The sequence below is a fragment of the Ochlerotatus camptorhynchus genome, unplaced genomic scaffold (assembly GCF_037179485.1).
Source record: "Ochlerotatus camptorhynchus isolate MF236.1 unplaced genomic scaffold, CSIRO-AGI_Acam_v1.1 ptg000357l, whole genome shotgun sequence".
NCBI lineage: Eukaryota > Metazoa > Arthropoda > Insecta > Diptera > Culicidae > Ochlerotatus > Ochlerotatus camptorhynchus.
The window spans coordinates 1,663,536-1,678,630 of NW_027040845.1; the positions used below are offsets into that span (position 1 = coordinate 1,663,536).

The window sequence follows — 15,095 nt, forward strand, 5'->3', positions numbered from 1 at the left end:
GCTTTTTCAGGCATTCTTCGATGTAAACTTGGGATGTCATCGCAGAGAATGTGACGTTTTCAGGCCACAACTGCAAATCGCTTGCCAAATCATGGCTTTCTTCGCGAACTTGTCGGCAAACACGAACTTGAATCTTCCTGGCACATCCCCACGTCCAGTCGCGATGTAAAACTTTTGACCGGGAAGCGGCTTAAAATCGAGTTTGACGTATGTTTCGTCATCGATCACAGCGCAGCCCTTGTGTTTCGTCAAAACACGGTCGTACAAGAACCTTGCACGCTTTTTGGCCACGGAATTCTGCTTCTTGTGCCGGTTCGGATGTTTACTAGCTTTGTACGACTTGTATCCTTCCCTGGCAAGGATGTTCCGCACCGTTTGAAAGTTGGCGTTGTACCATCTGGCCACATCTCGGATCGATAGACAGGGGTTGGTTTTAACGCACCTCAACACCTTGCTGCGCAGCTGACGATCCCTGGTTCCAGTTTTTTCGTAGGTCCACTGATTCCTTTCCACACTCAGGGTTTCCTTGTAGGTTTTGAGCACTCGACAAACTGTTGTTTTCGGCATTTTCAGCACTTTAGCCAACTGTGAACTGGATCACTCCGAATTTTACAGGTGTTTGTACACAATATTTTTTCTTCTTTCGAGTTCCATTTGACGTTATTGCTGAACGCGATCGACTACTTTGATCAAACTTGCACCAGTTGTTCTCTATAGAAGTGTAAACAAACCACTGTCAAATATTTTCGATTCCCAACACTAGAGGCGTGCTAACGGCGCGCGAGGGGCGTACAAATTTACTTTTAGTCAGCCTTTAGTGCGATGTTTACTAAGGACTACTTTTCGCTCAATCCTTTATATGACAGATATCGATGAAAAAAATATTGGATGAATGTTTTTTGAATGTGTCTCAAAAGGCAGAGAATATAATTTGCTTCAATTGGGGATAATTTTTCTTTTTCAATTTATTCTGGTGTTAGTGAAGTGGTAGAAGAGCGGTGCCATTTCAAATGAGGATTTTTTTTTTAATTTTTTTTATCAACCTTTAACGATCAAGTCGAAACTTTGCATAGTTGTTTTTTATTGCCCAAATGCTTTTTTACGCATTTGATTCATAGACTTATCTGACGTTTGTGAATTGCACAAGTATTAGTGCAGAACTTTGGGAAAATTCAAAGGTTTTCTTGCACTAATACTTATAATTTATCCCGAGTTCTGCACTAATACTTGTGCATTTCACCAGGGTGCCTTCCATTCATTTTGGCTAAAAAAATGTTTTATGAAATTATGGAATAATAAGATATTATAATAATATTTTGTTTGTGTAAGCAACAAGAAAAGATTGTGGAGTTTATGTTTGACACATAATATCAGCCAATGTTGCTGCATGAGAGTCACAATAAGCAATTTTGTCATTTATCTTACCCACTCTTCGCTCTTCACTCTTCGCGAAGAGGCGATCAAAAAATCGCTCATTGTGGCTCTGTCAAAGCTAAATTTGCAGGTTTTATGTGTCAAACACAAGCTTATAAATCTTTTCTTGTTACTTACACATACAAAATACCATCATAATATCTTATTATTCCATAATTTCCTAAAACATTTTTTTAGTCAAAATGAATTTCACAAACGTCTGAGAAGTCTATTAGTTTAGTACGCGACTAACTTCTGAAAAAGGCTTATGTAAAAATGATACGCATCAATTCAAAAATACATACCTCGGGAATGGTTTATTTGATCACCATGTTGATGTCTTACGTGAAGTTGTGGATAATTATTGTGCCTTTCAATAAAAACTATGCACTGAAAAAAATATTTTGTTTAATAGAGAAAAAAAATTAAGAATCATCTATAAAAATTTAATTAATTAAAATTATATTTTATTTTTTATTTTTTTGTATAGTATAGATAACGTTTGACCTACTAAAAATGTGGTTTGGTAAGACAATACATAAATAAAAAAGTTGTGGAAGTAGCATTTTTCAAAAAAACTACCTTTGAAATAATGTTAATAATAAAAAAAACTTAAATTTGTAAAAAAAAACAAGAGGTGGTCACTCTACACAGAAATAAAAAAAAAATAAACAAATTAGAGTTCTTTTGACTCAACCTCGAAGTTCCGTACGAGAAGCTAATTTTGGGTAAACATGCAAAAACCAAATTTTGGTTAAATTATCGAAAAGACTGCAGTGGGTAAATTTGATCAAAAAGGAAAAACCTAATTTTGGGTAAATTTAACTTAACGATAGGTTATTTTACCGGGCTTTTTTTCCCGGAAATAAATTATTAAAGAAAAGGGACGCTTGCAGTATAACGAGCTCGCAATTATTCCTAATGTTAAAAATCAAAAACAATAAAATCCGTGAAGACAATAACAAATTTATTATTATTTATTTTTTAACAAACGATGGTGTCGAAGGAACCGGCTCACGGGAGAATAACGGAACGGTTGGCTTCTACGGCACACCGGGGTCACTAGAAAGAACCAGATCAACAGTCGTGGTGGAAGCTGCAAGTACTGGATACCTAAAAAAAATAATTATTTATCTAGCTGCTCCACTAGCGCTTTAGATTTGCGACTCACCAAGTTACGTTGAGTTCAGAATCGAACAACCGACGGTCTCGAACGAGGTCTCGAAGGAAGCAGTTCACGGGAGAATAACCTCGGGAAAACCAGAACGGATGGCGGTAGAAAAACTTCCGGACGACACACGCGTTGAACTTCATTCGAAGGGAGCAAAATCACAAATGGCGTCGTCGTGGCATTTTTTTATCCAACTCAAGGTTATTTTCACTCAACGCAAGCTTTATAGTAAGTTACTCAGCGTTGAGTAAATTTAGGCCCACCAAATTTCCTTTTTGATTTTACCATCTTTGGGTAATATACGTATTACTCAACCATTGAGTTAAAATTAACCATCATAACACATTGAATTTTACCCAATGGGATACTATAACGGTTTTACTTAAATTTGAGTTGTTTAAACTCAAGCTTTGGGTAAGTTTCATTTTCTGTGTACACACTTATTTTGCGCCAACTTTTTTTCTCAGTATACCTCAGAGTGCCGCAGCTGGAACGGCAGTGCCTACACGGTAAGAAAAAAGTACCCAACGGAAAGTTCACTTTTACCTACTTTCGACTAGTTTGTCTCCTTTTCTCCTTCTAATATTGTCAAAAACGGAGGAGCAAAAACCACCCAACAGGGGTAGTAAAGTGTGGGAACCCAACGTTGAGTATAATCATATTTACCTACTGTTGGGTACAAGTAACTTACTTTTGGTTAAAAAGCCAGTGGAAAATTCCATACGAACTGCACACAAGTAAATGAAAATTACTTTGACCCGCTTTACCTACTTTTGGGTTCCTGCACTATAGTGCCAAGATGAGTGAAAATAACTTACTTTTGGGTACTTTTTTCTAACCGAGTAGAAGTAATTGAACTGACTTTTGTTTGCTTGTGAATAGTGAATTGTTTGGCAACCCGGTATTTTGACAACTATTGATTTTGTTTTGTTTTTCAAACACAATTCAGTGCCAACATTTCAAAGGGACGTAATTGCATTTGTAAACAATGGCTTTAGCCGTCCATTTCTCGCAAATAAAAGCTCACTCATGAAAATTAATTGCACCAACAGATAGAAGAATGTTTCCTCTACCAGCTAGCATTGTTAATTTGGAGGAGTGAGATTTTATTTACGAGAAATCGACGGCTAAAGCCATTTGTTTACAAATGCAATTACGCCCCTTTGAAATGTTGGCATTGAATTGACGACGACGATTTCGGGCGGCCGGAGCCGGAAAGCGACAGCGGTCAAGAAAGTGGTTGAAGCTTCTGTCACGAGTGTCGGATCTTCGGAATCGAAAGGCGCGAAGCGCAAAGCCATTCCAAGCGACGAACAGACGAAGAACATCAACGGAAGATCAAAACCATGAAGCAGCTGTAAAAACCGCCGGCGGTAGAAGAAATCAATCGGTTAAAGGAAACGGAATATTTCTACCGCTCGAATCTGTTACGGCTGCAGGTGGAAGAGATGCTAAGCGAGGTGATGGTGAAATTCAAGGTGTTAAGATATATTGAGCGTTAGTTGGGCAATTTCTGGAAGTTTTTGAGGACGATAAAAGATGCGGACAATGAACGATCTCGATTTTGGAGAATCACTGGCGGAACTTGATAGAGATTCACCGTTGTGGTTTGTAAAAAATGGATTATATTGTAAATTCATAACAAATTTTGACACATGCACACTGCACAGGCGAAGAAAAAGTTCAGTATTGCCAGTAACTTTAAAGATCCTATAAATCGTAACAATGGGTGCCAAACAGCGCCAATAACTGCGCTCGGGTGTGCCCAAATTTGATTTTGGCACACTGTGTAGAGTGACCAACCCCTGGCAAAAAAGCTAATAGTGCTTAAATTGCGCAGTGTACGAGATATTCGTATGGTAAAATTTACTTGTCGTATAATTTGGGCAATTTTCGTCCTTTTGGAATATTATTCGTGTGTACGTGTGTGTGTGGGTCTTGAAAATATTTTTGACGAAAAGCCCAATAAATTTCCTTAAGAGGCAACTAACCATCACTCGAATTGCTTTTGCTTCATCTTCTTCTTGTATTGTACATATGTATGTTGTTAAAATTCGTTTGTTGCGTGCGTCGCCGTGCCAAAACAGCCAATGAAACATAATTATCAACTGGTATGGTGAGCAAAATCTACCATCTCTTTTATTCTTATACTTTTCAATACAACAGCAAATGAAACGTCACACATGCACGCGTATAAGAATGTTGTAGACAAAACATTCACACTGCCAGACCATGTTGTATGACAATTTGTGTACACCCCTTAGCGGGAAAGCCAATAACAGGCTACATGCAATGTTGCCATCTCCCCTGTTTGTGTTTAATCCAATCTTTTTTTACCTTGGTGATTGGAACGTTTAAGTTCCGAAAAGGTCTGTCTAGTTTTATTTATTCAGTTTTTGATATTTATTCACCTTACATCCATTTTTTAAATGGATATTTATTCACCTTTTTAATGGTCCACTCATCTAAGTTTTTGGCTTCGTATTTGCATGTTTTAATAAACTTATATTGACTGCTAGAGGTAATACATCTGGCAACGCTTGTTCAATAATTCTTTTACGTTCGCTGGCAAAGAAATGGAGTCGAAGTGATTTTCTTGGCATTTTCATTTTGTTCACCAAGAAATTTGACCTCTAGTTTAAATTAATTGTGTGTATTCGATTACGTGAAATTGTGGAATGCTACGAAGAACACAACTAAGTAAATGCAGTGATGGTGTTTTACCCAGGAAATATACGATGTAAAATCATGAAATACTTGCTTTAAATGATGATTGAAGAATATTTCAAAAACAAGAAGAATCCCAATTGATAGACTGTGTCTTGAACCTTAAAGCTAGCAGTTCTCAGTTTATAAATCAAACACATGAGCTACGAAATAATAAATCATTAATAAGAGGCCGTATGGGGCATTATTGTATTTGGCTTCATTTACGACTAGCTAATATTCAAATAGAGACCACACCGGAATAACAAAAATCATAAGAAGTGCTTGATAACCTTTTCGGGTTATCGTGTAAACCATGTGGAATATGATTCAACCATTAATAATATCGTTAGCATTTAGAACTTCTTTATTATGGCATTAACTGCCCATAAAAGCATAACTGTCCCATATGAATAGGAAATCCAGCAAATATGGGACAATTATGCTTTTATGGGCAGTTGATTTAATTCAAAAACGGATTTAATAAAACAGTGTTGTGTTAAGTGTTTATTTGATTCACATAACCTAATTACATTTAAAGAAATTTACGAGCATTCCTTGATCCTACTCAATATCAATTTAAATGGATTGAAAACCTTTGCATCTAAACAGTTTGAGAACAGTTTTGCAAATAATTTTTAGGGTTTTATATTTCTTGAATCGTTCTTGCTTCACAATATTGTTCATTAGGCTCTGCAGCCATAGTTTTATATTCTTCTGGAACAAAATGATAGTCTAGTCAATCTATCATCTAACGCAACCTAGTCTTGTTGAAGAGGTGCCTTTTGAGGAAATTAACAATTTAACTTTTAAACACGATTTTACAGTGATTTTTCTCTCAGTGTATTTTTTTTTTTTTTTTTTTGTAGACCATAATGGTATATTGCTTCAATTTACACGTCACATATACCGATACCGATTTTTGTTAATTATATAATTTTATTAAAAATTTATATATACACATTTTTCATACATAAATTATAATTTTTTAATGGAAAATTTAATCTTTGGCATATGTGCAAAGTTTCATTCAAATTTGAAATGGTCGGGACAAAAGTAGCTTTTTTTTTGCCATTTCGAGCTCTATGCGCATAATCGTGGCTATAAATATCGATTTGGCTACACCACACTCATTCGATTCTAAATACGGTTATGATGGTGGAATTAAATAGAAATTACTAATCCTTCTTTCTGTCTCTCTCTTTATATTTAAACATATGTGTACTTGGCAGGAAGAATAGGACAAAACAACCAGGCTACTATGTCATAGTGCAAAATGCAGTGTTGTCCTGAAAGCAGCCGATTACTCATATCAGAGAGTTATCGACTTTGAAATCAATCAATAACTAATAAACCTAACGTTCCAAGTGGTCTTGAGCAAACTTGTAGCTGAGAAAATTTGTTATAAGTACAGATAGCATACTAACACTTAAATCGTTAAAACAAAAGGCTAGGACAAGAAGAACTAAAAGATCACTTTTCCCATGGTAAATCCCATATAGACTTCAAAGGGTCAGTGCAGTATGAGATAGCATCCAAATGAGCTCAACTTTTGAGGGAATGATCAAAATCTGATTTAGAATGGGTTGAGCTTGGTGGAGCGTAATCGATTTTCTGAACCACCCTAATGTGTATTGGAAAGAATCGTCAACATTCACTCTATGTACTATCGCTGCAGTACCTAATCTCCGATAAAATCACTCTATGGAGTAGAACCACCGAATCTCTTACCTTTGAAGCTCAACAATTTCAGGGTTTTTAAAGAAAAATGGACCCTTTAACAATGACTTCCTCCATTTTTGAACAACTTTTCGCATCTCTGCATCCTCACTCCCGTAGGTACAAACGCAATGGTGGGGCACTGTTTATCAATAGAGAGACAGAGCGCGCGATTGTGTATACTATCAAGTAAACTGTATCTCTTTCGCAAGAACACAATCTCCCATCAGCAAACAATGAACATGAGTAAACATTAACACAGAGCACGCCTTGGCATTGTTTGTTGAAATCAAAATATGTGTACATTTGCTCGCAGAATCGAAGCTGCCGGAAGCAGTTGGCACAGGTTTCATTTACTCTGGTACTCTGAGTACCTCCAGTTGAAGGTAGTTGGATGTTGGGTGCAAAGTTCAACAAATGATGACTCGGGATCAATAATTGATAGGAATTTGTCAACCCGAGTAACGGCTGATAGCTGCGAGCGTCGTCTTCGATCAGTATACCTACCTATTGATTGGTCGCGTAAATCACAATGAAACTAATCGGATTCCTCCGTCTCCTGCTGCGCCTTGATTGGATATTATCAATCAAAAGTAATTAACATTCTTTCGTTATTGGAAGAACCCTTTGACGTAGGGATGCAAGCGAGGTGAGATGGAAGCAGCAGCAGGTATCCAATCCACCGATAGATAAATCGGTGGGTGCTCATGACAGGGACAGAGTTGGGGCTCAGACGAGTCGAAAAAATTGGCAGAACTGACTGCTGCTGCTGCCGTCACTCGGTGTGAAACGAGATGGTTATTAATGATAGACGTTAATCTAGGTGAAGTTCAGCATGTTTTCAATGAGGACTAATGGCTGATGGTTAAGCTGTGATTGATAAAATTATCTAGGGTTGGATGATTACCTTGGAATGTGGCTAGAATGTGATTAAACTAGACGAAACTTTGGGGAATAATTATCCCTTGATTGTGAATGTGAGGGTGTACAGCTGAGGAATTTCGTAGGAATTTAAATAAGAAAGAAGGTATATGGTGAAACATGGATAGATTCTGGTTTTTCTTTAGCAGGTGCGTAGGGTTTTCTAAAGTTTCTTAAAGCCATTTAATGCTATAAATAACTACCAAGCAACTTGTCATGACATAAACCGTTCTATTCTACAAATGCCATGCACCAGCGTGATTGATTTGTGTGTTTGTTTCTCTTTGTTTTTTCGGCACTGTTCAGTGGGTTATATGCATACTCCATGAATATAATTCAACCCAAAAAAATAACCAATTTCAAACGAGATATCAACCATTTCTGACTGTTATAATCACGAATAAATCATACCGGAACTGCAAACCACCAGCACCAACGTATGCATCAGCCGTGATTAATCTTTTATTAAGGTCATACATGTATGCATCGTACGGCCAGTCAGATAGTCCAGCTTTGCATATATGCAAATTTGTCGGCAGCAGTAGCACCCATGAACCGGCAGCAACTGCCTGGAGTGCGTGGGAAATAATTCAGAAATCCATATCACTTCCATTTCCAGAGAAAACCAATCGAATTTATCAAAAGTGGATTATCCATAATTGAGCTTCGTGCAACTACATAAATCGATACGAAACAAATTCAAAAACACGGAGCTTGATGAACAAACTCGTGATGTTTATAAAGTGATGCAAAATTACGAGCTCTTAAATTTTAATTCACGATTTACAAATAAAGTTGTTTTCGTTTATAAAGCCACATCTTCTCCGTCGATCGCATTAATTATCGTCTTTATAGCCTGTACAGTGTACACACACATGACTCCAATTCAACGCTCATCGGTGTTTAGCCACCCACGCATGTTATGTCTTTCCACAGGTAATGGCATGTCATAAACAATTAACTCGAGAGAAAGGAATTCATTTACTTTACTAAGTGAACAAATATAGTTATATTCACAAACATATTTTAGTAGACACCATTAAGCATTCTCGTCGTCGTCCTGACTACCGCCACAGTGGGGATGTAGGGAAGTCGTCATTTTGGGAGTAATAAATCAGTCCTCTTAGAAACACACACACACACACACACACACAATGCCTTGAGATCATATATATGTGTCACAATCACAAAGAGCAAGTCGCCGCCGTCAGGAATATGAAGTATGCCCGGTTTACTATAGGTAGGGGAGAGAACTACTTCGGCCTAAGCGACTATGTTTGGCCCATTGGCATACGCCTTTTTCTAAAAAAACAAAAGAAGCCCTCCAAGCGAATCCGTTTTCTTTTTTTTTGCCTTCATCCGAGTGCCAAATTTAATCCAATGGTGCCTCAATGTGTTTGTACGAAATTAAAAATCATTTGCCCAATTTAGGCTTGAGAATCAGTGTTGTATTTTCAACTAAATATAATCTAATCTTTCATGGTCTATACAGAAAGGTAAATAAATTTGGATCTTCAGTAGAAAAATTCCACTTTTATGTTCAAACCCGTTTGCGGCATTTGCTTAGTAGGCCAAAAATTAGACAAAAACCCTACCTAAATGTACCTAAAATGGAACACCCAGGTCTTTCAGAATGTGACTAACGATAATTGCTGTCGCTGCTTGTCGCACGATTCATTCCATTTTGCCTTGTCGGCATCGAAACGGAAAAGGACTCCAGCCGCTTCGGTTCAAAAGAAAGCGTACGTGAGCTTATCAAAAGCTAGCAGCCAACCATTCAGAGTGACCTAACTACTGGTGGATCGAACGAGTTTTGTGTCGGACGACCCCCCAAGGATGACGGGGCAGAAATCTTTACTCAATTATTATTCTCTTTATTATTTGAATTGGCAAAATATCTTCCGGTTGAGTTCCGAATGGCGACAACTCAACTAGCAGAGCACAAGTGCGTTGGTCTGGATCTGGGTCAAATGAACGTGGATGAATCGTCACGAATCAAAAGTTTGTGATATGGGACTCACACTGTGCGGTGATGGCGAATCTATCTTTATCGGGTGTATATACATGAAATGGTTTGAAGGAATTGGTAGGCCTTTATTGGTGACCAAAGATACCCCCATTTAAACAGGAGTGCTGGACTAATTTGTAGAGGCGTGCCATCTCAGTTCGGAACTTAGGCTGTGTTCCATTTGGTGAATTTTCACTTAAATTTGACACATGGAAAAATTTCAAAAAAACCTGCTTGCTGCAATTATTCTAGACAAGGAATTAACTTTGACAGACACGTTCTTGAAAATCGGCCGTGCATCAACAGAGGAATGTTTGGCAAAGTGGTTCGGATGGACAAGATCTATTGGATGGTGCACAGTTTAGTTATGAATTCTGTCACCAGGGATGTAAATGTCCCTTTGAAATAATGATTCTTTTATAAGCCTAGCAGAAAAATGCATTCGTAGTTCAGAACTGTTTAGAAGATCAGAAAACTTCAAACATATTTTGGAAATTTTACAGAAGTCCATTGATTTTCAGGGAATTTTGATGATTCTTGGGACAGTTCCATTTATTTCAGGACAGTATCAAGAACTATAGAAGAATTTCGAGAGCTTCAGGATAGTTTTGAAAACATCAGGGAAGATCATAAAACCTCAAGGTATTCAATTTACATCAAGGAAATTACTCTACAGAAGGCCCAAGAACCTCAGAGAATTAAGGAAAACCACAACATAAAGGGTGTCCACGATGAAATTGCCACACACAAAATTGATTCGCAAAATTCGAGTTTTCATCCGATTGCCATCAAATTTTCAGGGATTGAGAAATAACTATTAAACTTCATTTTACCATTTTACTCGTATTTTATTTACAGTCCATACGCAAATGCCCGCACCTTGGCCTTAACCCCGGCCATAAGATTCTGCACAACCTGTGAATCAACCGTTTTTTGCATGTAAACCCATACTTTCTTCAGTTCCTCGACTGTCTTCACTACCTTAGGTCGTTTAAGAAGGTGCTGCTTCATAATCGCCCAGTACTTCTCGATGGGGCGGAGCTCCGGAGTGTTGGGAGGGTTGAACATTTTCGGCACGAAATTGACCTTATTGTCCGCATACCACTTCAGCACGTCCTTGGAGTAGTGGCATGAGGCCAAATCCGGCCAGAAGATTGTTGGGACGTTGTGGGCCTTCAGGAGAGGAAGCAGCCGCTTCTGGAGGCACTCTTTTATGTACACCTGTCCGTTCATCGTGTCCTGGGTCACGAAAGGTGCACTCCGCTTCCCGCACGTGCAGATGGCTTGCCAAACCAGGAATTTCTTCGCAAATTTGGACATCTTCTGAGTGCGGACATGCTCCGGAACGCTGAACTTATCCTTGGCCGTGAAAAACAGGTTGCCGGGGATCTGTTTGAAGTCGGCCTTCACATATGTTTCGTCGTCCATGATGCAGCATTCAACTTTCGTCAGCATGTTGAGGTACAACTTCCTGGCACGGGTTTTGGCGGACTTGTTTTGCTTCTCGTCGCGATTAGGGGCCTTTTGTACCTTGAACGTTCGAAGTCCAGCCTTAGTTTTGGCCTTCTGGACAAAACTTCGGCTTAGGTGCAGCTTCTTAGCCACATCCCTAACGGAGGCGTTCGGATTTCGGTTGAAGGCCCCAACTACGCGGTTGTGATTTTTGGTGTTGTACGGAATACTTTTTCCTTCACTTCTGGTCCATCTCTTCAGTTCCAAGATCTTCCCACCAAAACAAATCGATGGATGTTTCACACGATACCTTAGTCTTTCAGCTTCAATCTGATTTCAAGTTTACGACTGAGGAATCCTGTTATGCCATATTTGTCATTAAATGAAATATATGCACTACAAAATGCAGCTAATAGTCACACTCACCTAAGAAGTTTGGAGCGTTGTAAAAACGCATCAAACAGTTTTGGACAATTCTGTCGATTGGAAAGGATCGAGAAGCCAGCAGCAGATAAGTATAAACGAACAAACACGTCACATGTGTGCGTGCACGCTGCTAAGATTGATGAGAATACGTAAATTCCCCTTGTTAAAGGAAGATCATAGAACTTTTCGTTAATCAGTAGCACAACTTTCAAGAAGTTTCGAGGAATCATGAAAAATCCGAGAATCTCATAAATATTCCGAAAATTTCATAAATATTGCGAGGTCTCAAGTGAACTTCCATAAATAACAGGCAAATTTTTGGAACGTCAGAGAAGTTCTGAGAACTTCTTTAAAGTTTAGAAAACTTTTTCAGGAAGGAACAAACACTCCACACACTTAAAAATAACTATTATTACACGAGACGTAATCCATATTTGACGTAAATTATGGAACGTAAACAAACATGTCATGTAAAATTAAGTGTTCCCAAACCGAAACATACGCAACTCGACGAAAAGTACGATTGATTGAATTTATTTTCTCGTTTCTTTCAACTGATTCTTATGTCATTTGGGCCGCTTGCATGTGTCGGTCTCAGGGCACGGAAATTTACATGACTTTTTGGTAGTGTGCAGGCAAGATCATATGAATTGAGGGAAATTCAGAGATTTTGGTTTAGAAAACTTCAGAAAAATTATAGGAACTCAAAGATAGATCAAATAACTTCAGGGTAGTTCATTTACTTCAGGAAAACTGTGGAAACTTTTAAAAACTACTGAGAAATTCAGCGAAGTGTATAGAGAACTTTATTAAAGTTCAGAGATCTTTAGGGCAGTTTCAACAACTTCTGATAAGCATCGGAGACCAGACTGATAGACTTGCGAGGATGTTTAAACTTGAACGATTAGTCATTTTGATTAAGTTTTCCAATGTTCAAGATAAAGTGCTGATTAATGTTTTATCATCATCAACGTTTCGATCCAGGGGTTAGAATCTTCATCAGGGCTAGATTTATTCTTCATGTTGTAGAACATTTTGCGCTGAACGAAAGATGGTACAACTTTATATTCTCTGAAGAAGGCCAATTCCAAAGACTGTAATGTTGGACAAAAAATATCGAAGTGTTTTGATCCACCGGTCACTGAATAGCCAATACCCGAAACCAGTATCAGTATTTTTAAGTTTTATGACGACCTGATTGCAGATAAGTTTCCTCGTACCCTAGTTTTAATTAGTGTACATTTGTAAAATTTGCGCCCTGGTCTCCTGGATATGGTCCCGTCGTATCCTTCAGTCTCAGTGGAATCCGTCCATCCTCTTCTTCTTCTACGTTCAATCAATCCCCTCGTCCACCTTCGTCCGTATATGTCACTCCAAAAGCAAGGTCCCTTACTGATAGGTGAGTATGTTTTACCTCTCTCTTTGGAGGTGAGCAATGTTGTATTAACAGGGTATGGTCAATACACTACAACCCCAAAAGTGTTTTGGCAATGTTGTCTTTTCCTGCTACATGGATAACCTCGTAATCAAAAGTCTGCAGCCTTAGCACCCAACGTTCTATACGTGCGCAAGGCTTCGAACGTTGGGAAAACAAAAACTTCAGTGCTTTACAATCCGTGAAGATCTGAAACTTCTTTCCCAAAAGATAATACCAAAATCTTTCAATGCTCCACACGATAGCTAAGGCCTCCTTTTCCGTTTGACAATATCTTCATTCTGTTTCAGTTAAGGACTTCAATGAGACTAGTATGGCTCCTAGCCCCGAAGTGCTAGCATCGGCTATTACAGCCGTGCGATCTTCAACCTTGTAAAAATCCAAGTATCAGATTCTACTCATAGCTGCTTTAATTGCCTATAATGAACGAGATTGCTCGTCCGTCCATATAAACTTTGCTTCTTTAATTAGAAGGCGTCGTTATGGCTGATCCAACGTGGCCAGATTTGGGATAAATTTGTTGAGGTAGTTTTCCAACCCAAGAAAACTTCGAACTTCGGCTTCATTTTGAAGTTCTCTGAAGGACGAAATAGCTTGGATCTTCGCTTATGTCTAATTTGCTCCACATTCCTCCTTTTCCCAAGCGCATGACGTAGTCATCGAAAATCGGCATGGGATGATGCTCCCTCAGGACAGCCTCATTGACTCGACGAAGATCAAGACAGAGATGCGGCTCGCCATTTGCCTTACCGACAACCACTAACGGAGACACCCAGCTAGTGGGCTCGGACTTGACCTCAATAATGTCACGCTGTAACAGTTGATCCATTTTTGGTTGACTGCTTCTTCAACAGGAATTGGAATCCTTCTCATCGGTCGGAATACTTGAACTGCATTTGGGCCCATGTGAATATGAGCCCTTATGCATCTTATTTTAGTGAACGGCTTCAATGCTTCGATCATTCGGTTGACCTGTATCCCCACACGTAGGACACCTAGCTCTTTAGCAGTGACGTCACCCAACAAGCAAAGCTGGCCACCTTTCACAACAAGAAACTCTGCACGGACTTCACGTTCACCTACTGCGATGAGTGATACGAACGATCTCAAGATACTTAAAGGTTTATCAGTACCGTATTAGATTCGAAAGGATCCCTTTGTGGAAGAGGATACTGCGACATTGTGTGACTTGAGGTCAGTCCACGCGTCATCGCTTATCAAATTAGCGTCTGAACCCGAGTCAACGAGCATTTCCAGCTTCACACCTCCAACAACACATTCGATCACATTGGCCTCATTTCCAGAATAAAACGCGTAGTATACTTTACCCTATTCACCATTTCCAGAATTCTTGCCTTCTGAGGTACATGTTTCTTCTAATTTTGTTACCACGCTAATCCTGCCGATCCTTTGGAATCATTATGCTTACGCTTTCGGCACATCTTCTCGAAGTGTCCATGGTTGCTGCAATGGCACTGCTTGTAGCGAGCAGGGCATGCCATCGATGCCGAAACCTGACCCTTGCGTCCGCAGTTGTAGCAAACTAAAGCCGGCCTAAAAAGCGATTTATTGCTGTCCTTTGGGTCTGGTGTCGACTGCCCTACCTTGTAAATCTTCTCTGGTGGTTTCGACGAAACAATTTCCTCCATCTGTTGATCAACTCCCTCTTGCGATATGCCAAGTGCTTCAATCACAGCAAACGGTAAATCTTTCAACAGAATCCTTCTGCGAACCTCATTCGAAGTGCATCCTTCGACCATAGCGTCCGTCAAGCTAGTTTCGTTCCGTACTTCTCAAATCCACATTCCGTGGCCTGTTGTTTCAAACGGATGACATAATCAGCA

The 15,095-nt window shown here is 39.0% G+C and overlaps 1 protein-coding gene across 7 annotated transcripts in view; it reads left to right on the forward strand.

The window, feature by feature from the left end:
• kcc (solute carrier family 12 member kcc) overlaps positions 1 to 15,095 on the forward strand; it is an 836,076-nt gene that overhangs the window by 606,738 nt on the left and 214,243 nt on the right. The window lies entirely within an intron of this gene.